Source organism: Dama dama, chromosome 15 (genome assembly GCF_033118175.1).
Source record: "Dama dama isolate Ldn47 chromosome 15, ASM3311817v1, whole genome shotgun sequence".
NCBI lineage: Eukaryota > Metazoa > Chordata > Mammalia > Artiodactyla > Cervidae > Dama > Dama dama.
Genome location: NC_083695.1, coordinates 55,853,106 through 55,868,373, shown reverse-complemented (window position 1 = coordinate 55,868,373; position 15,268 = coordinate 55,853,106). Strand labels below are relative to the sequence as shown.

Genomic DNA, 15,268 nt, shown 5'->3' with positions numbered 1-15,268 from the left:
TGTAGTTTTCTGCATGATAATGCATAAGGTGAATTGAATCATGAGGAAATGTCAGACAAGTCAAAATGGAAATGTTTTGTTAATATAAGAAAAGGAAAGTGAAAGTTGCTCAGTTGTGTCCGACTCTTTGCGACCTTGTGGACTATACAGTCCATGAATTTCTTCAGGCCAGAATACTAGAGTGGGTAGCCTTTCCCTTCTCCAGGGGATCTTCCCAACACAGGGATCAAACTCAGGTCTCCTGCATTGCAGACAGATTCTTTAGCAGTTGAGCTAGCAGGGAAGCCCAAGAATACTGGAGTGAGTAGCCTATCCCTTCTCCAAGTGATCTTCCCGACCCAGGAATCGAACCAGGGTCTCCTGCATTGCAGGTGGGTTCTTTACCAACTGAGCTATCAGGGAAGGGGAGGACTATATAGTCCCTTGGACAGCAAGGAGATCAAGCCAGTCAATCCTAAAGGAAATCAACCCTGAATATTCGTTGTAAGGATTGAGGCTGAATCTGAAGTTCCAATATTGGCTACGTGATGTGAGAAGAGCCAGTTCATTGCAAAAGACCCTGATGCTGGGAAAGATTAAAGGCAGGAGGAGAAGGGGGTCCCAGAGATGAGATGGTTGGGTGGCATCACTGATTCAATGGACATGAGTTTGAGCAAACTCTGGGAGATGATGAAGGACAGGGAAGCCTGGCATGCTGCAGTCCATGGGGTCACAAAAGAGTCAGACAAAACTGAGTGACTGAACAACAACAACAAATACTCTTCTGAAGTGCCAGTATCATAAGAGATATAAAAGAGCTATATGTCTCAGATTAACGGCAGCTAAATGCAGTATCTTACCCTGGACTGGATCCTGAATTGGAGGAAAAAGAAATGCTGTATAGCACATTATTGGGTTAACAAGATGGTTGTCAATTGAAGTATTGTATGAATATTAGATTTACCAAGATTGATACTAACATTATGGTTATATAAGAATATGCCTATTCTTAAGAAATAAATTCTGAAGTATTTAGCGCCATGATGTATGGAACTTTTTTCCACGTGGTACAGACACAAAAAAATGTTGAGTGAATGTAGGTATCTATAGAGAGAGAAAGAGTGAATGATTCTATGTGTTAAATGTTAATAGTAGGTGAATATTTGGGTAAAGAGTACATGGCATTCTTGATATTATTATTTTACAACTTTTCTCTACACATGAAATTATTTCCAAAAAGAGAGAGAGAAAGAGAAACAAAGCCTAGCAATTCTATGACTTAAAGAGAAAAAGAAAGTATGTGGAAAAGAAACATGTGTTTCTTGACTATCTTGTGGATTTTCTACCCTTTGGGTTGTCTCTGGTAAATAAACATTTAATTCTATGGCACTGTCTGTGTCACTCAGCGTCTGCTGCTGCTGCTAAGTCGCTTCAGTCGTGTCCGACTCTGTGTGACCCCATAGACGGCAGCCCACCAGACCCCTCCGTCCCTGGGATTCTCCAGGCAAGAACACTGGAGTGGGTTGCCATTTCCTTCTCCAGCGTGTCACTCAGCAGGCAAAGGCATTTCTATATCTGTTGGCTGAGAAAGTGTATGTAGTACAAGAAGAAATAATAGTGCTGCTTTTCAAATTGAAACCATTGTATCATTTGGTGCCACGAAAGAGATTGGAATGAGGAGTCATTAGTTCGATTCAATCACTCAGTCGTGTCCAACTCTTTGCCACCCCACGGACTGCTGCATGCCAGGCCGCCCTGTCCGTCACCAACTCCTGGTGCCTGCTCAAACTCATGTCCATTGAGTTGGTGATGCCATCCAAACATCTCGTCCTTTGTCATCCCCTTCTCCTGCCTTCAATCTTTCCCAGCGTTAGGATCTTTTCCAATGAGTCAGTTCTTTGCATCAGGTGGCCAAAGTATTGGAGTTTTAGCTTCAGCATCAGTCCTTTCAATGAATATTCAGGACTGATTTCCTTTAGGATGGACTGGTTGGATCTCCTTGCAGTCCAAGGGGCTCTCAAAAGTCTTCTCCAACACCAGAGTTCAAAATTATCAATTCTTCAGTGCTCAGCTTTCTTTATAGTCCAACTCTCACATCCATACATGACTATTGGAAAAACCATAGCTTTGCCTAGACGAACCTTTGTTGGCAATGTAATGTCTCTGCTTTTTAATATGCTGTCTAGGTTGGTCATAACTTTTCTTCCAAGGAGCAAGTGTCTTTTAATTTCATGGCTGCAATCACCATCTGCAATGATTTTGGAGCCCCCCAAAATAAAGTCTCTCACTGTTTCCATTGTTTCCCCATCTATCTGCCATGAAGTGATGGGATCAGATGCCATGATCTGTTTTCTGAATGTTGAGTTTTAAGCCACCTTTTTCACTCTCCTCTTTCACTTTCATCAAGAGGCTCTTTAGTCCTTCTTTGCCTTCTGCCATAAGGGTGGTATCATCTGCATATCTGAGGTTATTGATATTTCTCCAGGCAATCTTGATTCCAGCTTGTGTTTAATCCAGCCCAGCATTTCTCATGATGTACTCTGCATTAAGTTAAATAAGCAGGGTGACAATATACAGCCTTGACGTACTCCTTTCCTGATTTGGAACCAGTAGGTTGTTCCATGTCCAGTTCTAACTGTTGATTCCTGACCTGCATACAGATTTCTCAGGAAGCAGGTCAGGTGGACTGGTATTCCCATCTCTTGAAGAATTTTCCACAGTTTGTTGTGATCCACACAGTCAAAGGCTTTGGTGTAGACAATAAAGCAGAAGTAGATATTTTTCTGGAACTCTCTTGCTTTTTTGATGATCCAGCAGGTGTTGGCATTTTGATCTCTGGTTCCTCTGCCTTTTCTAATTCCAGCTTGAACATCTGGAAGTTCACGGTTCAGGTACTGTTGAAGCCTGGCTTGGAGAATTCAGAGCATTACTTTGCTAGTGTGTGAGATGAATGCAATTGTGTGGTATTTGGAGCGTTCTTTGGCATTGCCTTTCTTTGGGATTGGAATGAAAACTGACCTTTTCCTGTCCTGTGGCCACTGCTGTTTTCCAAATTTGCTGACATATTGAGTGCAGCACTTTCACAGCATCATCTTTGAAGATTTGAATTAGCTCAACTGGAATTCCATCACCTCCACTAGCTTTGTTCTTAGTTATGCTTCCTAAGGCCTACTTGACTTCGCATTCCAGGATGCCTGGCTCTAGGTGAGTGATCACACCATTGTGATTTTCTGGGTCGTGAAGATCTTTTTTGTATAGTTCTTTTGTGTATTCTTGCCACCTCTTTTTAATATCATCTGCTTATGTTAGGTCCGTACCATTTCTGTCCTTTATTGTGCCTGTTTTTAAGGAGTCATAGAGTGTTCAAATTCCTACTCTGATGCTTGCCAGCTGAAGGGTCACTGGAAAGTTCCTTAACCTTGGGAAATTTGGCCACTGCATTTTACAATAATATTTGCCTAGCCTCAGTATCTTACAACTTCAATGTGAAAACACATGTGAAAACTTTTTTGTAAATAATAATGATTTCTTCTACAAACATAAAATTACTATTAATAGCTTAGTTAAATATGAAAATTGCCTTGGACCAAGGTAAAGACTTCCCTTAATTCAGGTGGCCTTTCTCCCTTTTAAATGTGAAGAATGATTGTAGAAGAGTGTGTCCCCCCCCCCCCCCCCCCACCCCCTTGGACCTTTTTATTCCTTCTGGTTGCCTCATTTCTAATTCCCTGCCTTTATTATTCTAGGCAAAGCTTCAGTGACCAAAGAAGTGGTGTAATTTCTGAATTTCAGGAACAGTGACGTGGGAGATGGCAGAGAGCGTATAAGAGGACACGTAAGTCAAACTGAGTGTTTTATCTGTTCTCAAACATCTCATGGATCTGAAGTTCCTCAGAATCTCTCCTGCTTAGTTCTGCAGTGGTCTGTGAGGCTCTGATGGATGGAGGGATCTTTCAGGTCTTCAGCCCCAGATCAAAATCAGCCAAGGAAAGGCCAGGGTGGTTTGCGGGAGGAAGGAGAAAGGTTTGAAGAGGCCACTTTCCTTGTTGGAGGCAGAAGGCAACATGGGCCAGGGTGGGAGAAACACATAAAACAAAGGGCACCAGAAACAGTGTCTCTCTGAGTCATAGGAAGTGACAGAAAAGGGCCTTGCCAGATCAAAAAGCGTCAGGGAGGCCCGGGGGAGTCATTTCCTCTAATCAGAATTGCCTTGGGTTGTAACTCCTTATCCAGGAAGATTACATTTACCAGGTCTGCTCCTTCTCTGGAGTTGAGGAGTCTAGGCCAGTGCTTCTCAGACATGCGATTAAGAATTTGCCCTAGAACTAAATGTGGAAACTTCTTCACTTCTTTTCAGAGAAAGTCTGTCTACCAAAAGTAAAAGTCATTTGAACTAAACAGTGTTCTTTGTAGTGGTAGTTAACTTCCATTCTGGCGCATAATGTTACTATGTCCATATATATATCCAAACAAAAATTGCCTAGTTTTACTTGTTTATAATCTTGATAAGAATAGTATATTGCATGTGATATTCTGCAGCTTTAGTTTTTTTCACTCAGTTGTATTTTTAAGATTCACTTGTTGCATGTAATAGTAGTAAATGAATTTTTATTGTTAAATAAAATTCTACTCCAAAAATCTATCATAGTTTATCTGTTGCTCCATTTCCTTCTAACATTTGGTGTTTTGTTGCCATTCTAATGAGTATAAAATAGTATATCATTGTGGTCTCAATTTACATTTTCTAATGAATGGCGAGATTGAGCTTTTTTTTTTTAAGTGGCCTTTGGAGAGCAGAGTTTATGACTTTAATGTAGAGAAATTTTTCAGTCTTGAAGTTTTGTTTGTTTTTTTATTTTGTTTTTTGAAAATAATCTAACAGTCTCTCTTTCAATTATGTTGAGGTTTCATTGCTCATCTTCATTCTTTTTGATTGAAGTTTTTGTTGATTTGTGTTCTCACACATTATATCCTTACACATTTACTTGGGTTCTTTTTCTAGTTCTTCCATTTAATATTTACTTCCTTGGAAGGTGGAATCGCTACTTTTAGAATAACTCCCAAGAGCAGAGTCATAGTCTATTTTCTGCTAAAGTATCACTTTTCTTTTTACCCAGAATCCTAGATATGTGGATCTCTGACTGAAGAGGCCCTTCTTCCACGTGTGGAGTACAGGAAATAGATGTATACTGCTGTGAATTAGAGGCATCATCTCTGTAGACTTCTGCAAACTTATATTCTGCGTCCTCTTAATGGACATAGAAAGTAGCTTGAAGATTTTGGTCTCTAAAATGTTAAATTGCCTTGTGCTTCGGCACATGGGAAAAAAATATTATTTCAAAATAGATGTCAACTGAGAGTGCTGATTTAATAGTTTTTTAATTCATTCTGCAACAGAAACATCATCTGTAGGCAATCATACCTTTTCAGAGACCACACAGATTTGATGGGAGTGTGTGGATTAGGATTTTGTGTTGACAGTGACATGTTAGGCAGATTTCTACTCTGCAGAATCTTTGTGCTTTGCAGGCTATAAATTGGATTTTTTAATGTTAGTGTTATCATAGAGAAGGTAGGCACAGAAAACATTCCCGGGGAATGCTGAACTCTGTGATGAGAGATTCTCCCAGGGGCTACCTCTTATTGAACCCATACCTTCACTTGGAAGATATAAATATCAGGTAATTCTGTCTTTTCCTCCCTTGGATAGCAAATTCTAGTGAGTGGTTACTTAGTCTGTGTTCTTATTTGTTTGGTTATTGTTGGCTGTCAGTTCATGTTCTACTGCCATCTTGGTTTGGTTGGCTGAACACTCCAGGAACTTTGCCTGGAGTGCTAGGAAAGAGATGAAGAAGAAATGGAGAAGTTTACCAGGAATGGCCAGTGGGTCCCCGAGGAGATCCTGTCCAGGCTTTGGGCCGAGGAGCCATCATTCACAAGCACAAACTGCTTGGGTCTGAAAAGGGTCTGATTACCACTTCCCCCAGTTCTGTTGGCCTGGACTGGCCAGTTCATTTGATAGATCAGCACATGGCCCTTTGAGCCACCCAGTTCTCCTCTTTTAACTATAAATGTATCCCTTGGAAGAGTGTGATTTGAGTCATTAGCATGATTTTAATACAGTTCATCTGAATGCAGTTTCTTTCCTGCTGCAAAATTGTGACTCCAGTTGTATCAAAATGGTGCAGAGAGAGAGCTCCAGAATGTGGTCTTTCAAGTGTCATTTTTAGTCAGGGCATCAAAACTAGGGCTTGACAGGCATTGTCAGGACGAGTGAGCATAGACCTGAGTTTGCTCACCAGGCCCCGTGTGTGACCCAGAGCTATGCTTTGCTTCACGCTCACCGTGCATCTCCTAGACTTCTGTCCTGATCGTGCTCTCTAGACCAGGAAAGGTTCCTCACTGCTCTCTGACTCAACCCTGGAAAACTTAGCCATTTGTAACATTTTCCTCCTTTCTCACATGACATCAATTTGTACATTTCTAAAGAAGGTTCTGAAAAGTAGAATTGTTTTAAACCCCTTCTCCAACCTGCCCTCCTTGCTCCTCACCAAATTTGCATCTGAATACTTGTTATTGCACCCTTTGTCTGGTGCCTGCAAACTGGTGCCTGCAAACACACCCACAAAATAATTTCTGTTTGCCTTTGTCTCAGGCCAGGTGTTCGGGGTGGGAAGCATGATTTAGAGGGAGCCACGTTAGGTTTCACTTTTCACTTTCATGCATTGGAGAAGGAAATGGTAACCCACTCCAGTGTGCTTGCCTGGAGAATCTTAGGGATGGGGGAGCCTGGTGAGCTGCCGTCTGTGGGGTCACACAGAGTCGGACATGACTGAAGCGACTTGGCAGCAGCAGCACGTTAGGTTCATTAGTAGCCAGATGACCTGGCTTCAAGTTGAATGTCTACTTGAAGTCTGTATGACTTTGGTTAATCACTTAACTTTTCTGTGTTTTCATTTTCCCACCTCATCTATTCATATGCTGGAGCAATGGTTCTCAAATGTTTTGGTTTGAGGCCCCTTTATACTCTTTAAAAATGATTGAGGGCCCCAAAAGACTTTATTTATATGAGTTATAGCTAGCATTTTGCGACAGGCAGAGAAATAAGCCCCCAAAGATGTCTACTTACTAATCCCCAGAACTGATGCATATGTTACTTTACCTGGCAAAAGAGACTGCCAGTGTGATTACATTAAGGATCTCGCAATGCAGAGATTGTCCTGGATTAATCAGGAGGGCTCAGTGTAGTCAAAAGAGTCCTTATAAGAGGAAGACAGGCGTTGTCAGAGTCAGAGAAGCAATTACAGGAGCAGAGGTTGAAGTGATGCCGTTACCGAAAGGGGGAACCATGAGCCAAGGAGTGCAGGTAGCCTCCAGAAACTGGAAGAGGCAAGGGACACATTCTCCTCTAGGTTCAGGAGGAGCTCAGCCCTGCCCACACCTCTGTTTTAGCCCTGGAAGGACTGTTTGTAGACTTCTGACATCCAGAACTATAATTTGTGTCATTTTAAGCTACCCATTTATAGCCATTTGTTACAGCAGCAATGGGAATCTAATGCAAATATTTTCTGTTAAAAATTAAAAGTGAGAAATTTAAAAAAAATATTTATTTAGAAATAATAAACTCTTATAGGTTAGCATCAATTACTTTTTTGGGGAGGAATAGCTATTTTTCAACTGTTAGTGAGACAACTACCACTGCTATACATTTTTATAAATCTTTTTTAATGTCTGGCTTAATAGAAAGTACCTGGATTCTCAAATCAGCTTCTGCATTCAATGTGTGATATCACATGTCATGTAGCCTCTGAAAAACTCCCCTGAATATACGCACAGAGAAAGAGCATTGAAAAGGCAAATACCATCTTAATATTATTATAAAAATAACTTGGCCTCATGGATTACCTATAACATAGGCCTCTTTGGAAGTACCCTACTTTGAGAACAGCTGGGGTAAAACATAGCCACACAACTATACCTAGCTGCCAAGAGTCTGAGAATTGCAGTTCTTATTCTAGATGCTAGCTTGTGAGGGTGGGATATTTCAAAAGAACAGCATGTATACTATCTATGGTGAAACAGGTCACCAGCCCAGGTGGGATGCATGAGACAAGTGCTCGGGCCTGGTGCACTGGGAAGACCCAGAGGAATCGGGTGGAGAGGGAGGTGGGAGGGGGGATCGGGATGGGGAATACGTGTAAATCTATGGCTGATTCATATCAATGTATGACAAAACCCACTGAAATGTTGTGAAGTAATTAGCCTCCAACTAATAAATTAAAAAAATAAAAAATAAAAACAAAATGTAGGAAAAAAAAAAAGAAAAAAAAATAAAAGTGAGGGTTTAGAAAGGGTCATTAAAGGACATTGATTATTATATATCAAAGTTTGATACCCATGGTAGGTAGACAATTGCCAGAATGTTGGTTTCCCTTCTCCTTGTCCTCATATTAGCTAGGAAAAATGGGCGTTCTGCTTAGACTACATCCTTTAGAAATACCTATGATGGAACATAATGGCATGTAGGTGGAGTCATAACTGCAGAGAATTGCATTTTTAGCATTTGTAGGTTGATAATATGAAATATCTTTTGTTTGGTGCTCACAGACAGCTTTTGATCCCTTGTTTGGGTCTTTTGAATTTAACAATTCACTTCCTTTCCTTGGGTAGGATTATAGTTGAAATTGAACTTCAGCCTAGCTTTGATTCATAGTTGTCCTTTATGGATTTGAAACTACAAGGGGAATAACATTCCCTCTTGGTCATTTTGTAGATAGTTCCTGCTTCTCCCTGTCAGTATTCTTTTGCTGAAGAATAACCCAGTTCCAGTTTCTGATGTGAAAGAGCAGTTAGGAATATTTGTGCAAAATAGCTTATAGTTTAAAAAAAAAGTATGTAAATATAATAAAAACAGTTTGGGGTTAAGTGGTATGATTTTGAGCTTAATATAGTGCTTAATACTGATCTCATTAATTGATAATATGTGTTTAATGCATTTTTTAGTGCTATTCTCATCTTTAAATTGATTATTATAATAGCTTTTGGGTGAATAAGGACTTGGAAGATATTTTAACATCCTGAATATGGTTAGTTCAACCTCTGGAGTGGGAGAATCCTTTGTATGTTTCACAGGGTTGACTGTCTATTTCCTGACTGAACTGATTGGAAACAAGTTTTGATTTTGGGATGGGTGTAGGGGAGGAGAAGCAGAATTTAGACCACTCAAGCACTTGGGAAAAATGTGTACCTGATGTTTTGGGGAAAATGTGTGCTGGCTGGTGGGTACAGTGGACCAAAAAAACAAAAACAAAAACAAAAACTGCCTGTTGTTTTAGTAAAGGATTTAGTAAGGACTGTTGTGGCCATAAAGTCATCAGCCACTGTAGCAGCCACCCAGACCTTGTAGCCTGAGGGGAACTCAGGATGGAGAAAAACAGGCTGCTAGCCATCAAACTGTCAGCCACTTCAGCCACCTGGATGGTGAACAATGAGGGGAATTCAGGATGGAGAAAAACCCGAGATTGGCCCTATATAGCTAAGATGCTTATCAAAGGAACAGCTTCAAGAAACCCAGACTCTTGCGTCTTCCACATACATAAATTAGCCTGAGATATCTGGATTTTGTGATTAACAGCAATCTTTTGATGTTTAACCAGATTTTTCTTTTCCCTGTAGGAAAAATTCCTGTATCTCCTGGCTCCTCCCTTATCTCTTGGAAAGAGTTTTTCAAAGCTATCTGCAAGACAGCAGTCCCTGGCTATAGTCCTTAGTAAGGTCTGCGAACAAACATAACTCTCCACTTTTAGGCTGTGCATCTTTTTCAATTGACAGTACTCTGGGAGCCAGAGGGTCCCTGCAGTGTCTGCTAACAGTTGTGAACTGGAGCTGGTCAGGGCAGTTTTCCTCGCTTTGCTCTTTTCCCCAGTAGCTCCTGAAAACTACCTAGTGATTGTCAGTTTCTGCTCTGCCCTGTGGTGTCCTGTGTTAGCAGGAATTGGATTGAAACCTTAGTTAAAGCAGAGAGAGTGGAAGCAATTTTTTCGTGACTCCAACTTGAGGTACCACAAACCTCCTGGTACTAAGCTCCCTGGATTTGGGGTGCTCAAAGTTTTTAGTAACTAGCATCATAATGGCAGCACTTATTACACATATATGAGCAGAACAGAAAAACTGTAAGTGAAACTGATAGGAAGGGTTGTCCCTATGTTAGTTTCTGAATACATTTCAGAGCATCACCGGTGGTTCTCCAAGCAGGTCATCCCTGAGACTTGCTAGGTGTTTCAGGAGGCAGAAGTGAGGTTGCCCATAGCGCACCCCCCTCTTCAGGGGGTTTACAGTCACATCCGTGGGGTGGCAGAGGTTAGGGTGCTGATTCAGCGAAAGTCTTAGTTAAAAGTCACGTGGTCATTCATTGCAGCAGCTAGTGATTTTGAAAACATGGACTGGAATATTTTTCTGATACTTTAAAATAAGGACAAAACAATTATTTTAAGATTGCAAAACAATGAGTGTTTTGATTTGGCAGTTCCTGCATTTACTAATCACTAAATGTAAACAATTTCTCTGTGCAAGAGGCTCCACTAGCCAAGAGCTGTGCTTTATTGTATTTTTTCATCAGTTCTTTAGCAAGCCTGGGCCCAGGAGGCATTTCAGGCTTGTAGCCAGCCCTCCCAGGCCTTCAAACACACTTTGTTGCCTCTTTCACAGAGGGCCCCAGGGTGTTTTGGAAGCCATGTGTGACTTTAAGAAAAAGATTAGGAAGAGGCAGAAACGGTACTACAAACTAGCTGCTTTTGGGGATTTTTTTTCTTTCACTCTCATTTCTGACTGATTTCCGGGCTGACTCTCACAGCAGCTGTTGCACGCGCTGGCTCCTTTTTGAATTCCTGGCCTCCCCTAGCCCAGCCCATGGCAAATGCCCTCAGAAACAAAGCCCTGGAGGGACTTCTCTGGTGGTCCAGTGGTTAAGAATCTGCCTTCTGATGCAGGGGACACGGGTTCGATCCCTGGTCGGAGAACTAAGATCCCACATACTATGGGACAATTAGGCCCCTACACCACAACTAGAGAGCCCATGTGCTGCAATAAAGGTCCCATGTGCCGCAGATAAGACCTGATGCAGCCAAACAAACAGAATGTTTTTTAAAAAAGAGAGAAATGAAGCCGTGGGCACAGAGCCTGCCCTCTGCCTTCCTCCTCTCCACCACAGTCTAGCTGCCATTTTCCTGGCAAGTGTCACAGCTGGGCTGGTCCTGAGCTTCATCGGGTACAGACGTGTCTTATTTCTTCCTCCCTCACACATCTCCTGTGTCCTGCCCTCCCCTCTATCAGGTGTCCAAGCATCCTACTGTTACATTCAGCTACCCTGTTGTACGATTCTTGAAATGGGTCAACTGTCCGATGCCTGCAGTGGTGTCTTTCACGTTCAGACTCATTCATTCCCTCAAAGCCACACTTCACACATTATAATCTGATAGACGTGCCTTGAATATTCAGAAAACGTTTACTGACCACCTCCTGTGTACACAGCAGCTGTGTGCAGATGCCAGGAGATACAGAGACGAATCAGACCCTTTGTGCTGTTGGTGGAGAAGGGGAGAGAAATGTGGGAGCAAATAGTCAGAGATGACTTCTAGTAAAAACATGGACTAGCTGTAGTGAGGACACAAGGGGAGAGGGAGCAACTTGGTCCTGGAAGGTGTGTAAGTATGGCCCCCAGGACAGAAGAAGAGGGTCATAGGAGCCATCAGCCAGAAGCGGATGGGGCGTTCCTGTGACTCACCCCCTTCCCGATGGACTCCACTGTGACTAGTCTGGAGCAGGGGTATCCCTCTATGACGAAAGGATCTCTAATGGTGGATTTGGCTCACTGTGGCAGAGGGTTGGAAAGGAATTTGGGAGGCTGCAGCTATCCCTAAAGTAACAACATGGGTGGGCTTTGACCTAAGAAGGTGAACAGTCCTTGGTACAGTTTCTCAGTGCTGGAGGACTTCCTTATATTCTTCCGCTGTAAGAATTTGTTGGTCACGTACTCACTGTTTAATGGCCCTGATACTTAGATGCTGTGTTTTGGTGGGAAGGCCTCATAAATACTGAGTTTCCGAATGAGTGTAGAGTACAAAGACCTCCCGGTCCAAACCAGATCATGTTTTACTTCTCATTCATGGATAGCACTTGTCCCAGTTTGTAACTGTGTGTGTGTGTAAGTATCTCTCCACTCTTAAGTCCTTTTAGAGATGAGAACTGTTGGTCTCCTTTTCAACCTTACATCCATATTGCCTCCACTGGGCTTGGCATATAATAAGGAAAGAATGAACAGTGCAGACACCCAGCCTGAAAAGTGAACAGAAAAGTCAATGGTGGGGTTTGCACAGTGAAGCCTGAGAATAGATAATTGACATTTTTTTTTTTTAAATTGAAGTGTGGTTGATGTACACAGGTGTACAACATAGTGATTCACAATTTGTAAAGGTTATACTCCATTTATAGTTATTATAAAATCACTGGCTATATTCCCTTTGTTGTGCAGTATATCCTTGTAGCTTACTTTATACCTTAGACTTGGTACCTCTTAATCCCGTACGTATCTTGCTCCCTCCCCCTCTTTGCTCTTCCCACTGCTGACCACTAGTTTGTTCTCTATATCTGTGAATCTGTTTCTTTTTTCTTTTAAATTTTGGGTAACAGTGTTCTAATTTGGTCAAGGAAAAAGGGCAGAAGAAAGTCATCATTTACTGAAGTCTCTTCCAGCAGATGATGTTTACAGAACCAAAAATGTCTTTTCAGAATAGAAGGTGCTTAATGGAACAGATATATATTCTGATTATAGTAGTGCTTATATGAGTCTCTACATGTGATGAAATATGGTAGAACTGCACACAAAAGAAAGGGCAGGAATTGAACATGTCAAAACTAATGAAATCTTAACAGGATCTGTGTTTTGGTTAGCAGTATTGTACCAATGTCAAGTTCTTGCTTTTAATAGTTTTATTGTGGTTAGGTAAGATAAGAGGTGCATGCATGGGAGCTCTCCACTATTTTTGTAACTTCTGTATGAGTCTCAAAGTATTTTGGGAATCCCCTGGTGGCTCAGTGGTTAAGACTCTGTGCTTTCACTGTTGAAGGCGAGGGTTCAATCCCTGGTTGGGGAACTAACCACAAGCCGTGTATCACGGCCAAGTATCTTGGCCAAAAAAAGACTTATTTAAAGGCAAATAAAAATAGATATTACCAAGTCCTGGCAAAGATACAGAACAACTTGAACTCTTTTGCATTTCTAGCAGGAATATAGAATGGTACAGCCACTTTGGAAAACATGTGGGTTTTTTTGTTTTTGTTTTTTTTTGCAAAGTTAAATATATACTTACCATATAGCAATTTCACTCCTAGATACTTACCCCAGAGAAATAACCTCTGTTCACACAAAAACCTGTAGGCTAATATTTGCAACAGTGTTATTTAGTTTGTTTATTTATTTAGTTTGGCTGCTTGCAGGAACTTAATTCCCTGACCAGGGATTGAACCCAGGCCCTCAGCAGTGAAAGATCAGAGTTGTAACCACTGGACCACCAGGGAGCTCCCAACAGTTTTATTTCTAATTGCCCATAACTTGAAAAGACTCACATGTCCTTCAGCAAGAGAGTGGATAAGCAAACTGGGCATCAATGGAATATTACTCAGTACTAACAAAGAACAAACATAACTAACTGGATGACTCTCAAATGCATTATGTTATGTGAAAGAAGTCACACTCAAAAACATACATTCTGTGCATGATTCCATTTATATGACATTCTGGAAAAGGCAAAAGTATAGGGTTAGAAAAAAGACCAATGGTTTCCTGGGGCTGGGAATTGGGGAGAAGCTTGACTGGCTCAGACAGTAAAGCATCTATCTGCAATGTGGGAGACCCGGGTTCGAGCCCCGGGTCAGGAAGATCCCCTGGAGAAGGAAATGGCAACCCACTCCAGTACTCTTGCCTAGAAATTTCCATGGATGGAGGAGCCTGGTGAGCTATAGTCCATGGGGTCGCAAAGAGTCAGACACGACTGAGCGACTTCACTTCACTTGACTTACAAAGGGTATAGGGAACTTTTACCCGTATCTTAACTGTGGTGATGATGACATGACTATATGTTTTGGTTGAAACTTATGGAACTGTTACCTAAAAAGGATGGATAACTGCATGTAAATTATATTCCAATAAATCTGACTTTAAGATGAAAACACCACCACCAACAAAAGTGAATAATTAATGATGTTCTTTAGATTGAATACTCATGAAGAGTTCAGTGTCTGTCACTTGCCCATGATTGGATGGATGAGGATTTGTGAAGTCATTAATTACAATAATGTCTTGTTCAAACACCAAAGTGTAGCCTCTTTAGTACTTTGGCCTCTAATTGAGCAATGGAAATAACTATGACTGTAGAGATAGATGTTCTAATATTTTTAAACAGAATGCTTTTGGGAGATTAAAACAAAAGCTTCTGACTCTTGCTTTAGCAGATGCAGTCTTTAGTGCGTGAACATTTAATCAATTGTTGCTCTATCTCCTTTCCTGGCTTCTTTGCCATTAGAACAGTCATTAATGGAGTAGACTTACATACATTTTTAGATTGTTTTAAATCTCAGCTATAACAACTGGGCTGTGATTTTTTTTCCCCCTAGAATGGATGATACAATATTGTATTGGGAAAAAAACCCAAGTTTTGATTTAGATGGGAAGAAGGAAGGCTTATTTCATTACTATAGCTAGTATAATTTAAATATAACTCGCAAATGTTGATAGCAGGAATTAGAAGATGCATACTGAAAATTCAGTGGAGCTCTGAAGCAGTATCTCTTGATAACCACCATCTTCTGTAAATTGAAGTCAAAATTTGATTTTGAAGGAAGATTGAACTCTGCTTGATTTGTGGGGCTGAAGGATGTAACTTCTCCCTTTATGGGACAGATAGCTGGATAATGCCTCTGAGATTGCAGCAGTCTTTTCCCGGTAGAAGACTCCTTGTTAATTTAAAACTGGGGCTTACTAGGTTGGTTTGGATTTAATGCAATCCAGTATTTCAGCAGAGCAAACACTTAATCATTAACCACTTGCAATGCCTATTATGAGGATTGGGTTTGCATAGCCAAATAAGCCGCAAGCCCTGTTTTCAAGGAGTTCACCATCCAGTGTGATCACCTGAGCTGTGTGCAACCCCCTTAAGTGCAGCTGCAGGAGAGACCCCCTAAGGAGGAAACCCTGACCTGGGATGTGTCGCTTCAGTTGGGTCTTGTAAGTAGA

The 15,268-nt window shown here is 41.3% G+C and overlaps 1 protein-coding gene across 13 annotated transcripts in view; it reads left to right on the top strand.

Annotated features, from left to right (window-relative positions):
* Nucleotides 1-15,268, top strand: part of SGMS1 (sphingomyelin synthase 1) — a 331,989-nt gene that overhangs the window by 93,230 nt on the left and 223,491 nt on the right. For all 13 annotated transcript variants that reach the window (XM_061162095.1, XM_061162100.1, XM_061162099.1 and 10 more), the window contains one exon: nt 3,726-3,814. The gene's annotated coding sequence lies outside the window, so the exon portion shown is untranslated. The remainder of the gene's footprint in view (nt 1-3,725; nt 3,815-15,268) is intronic.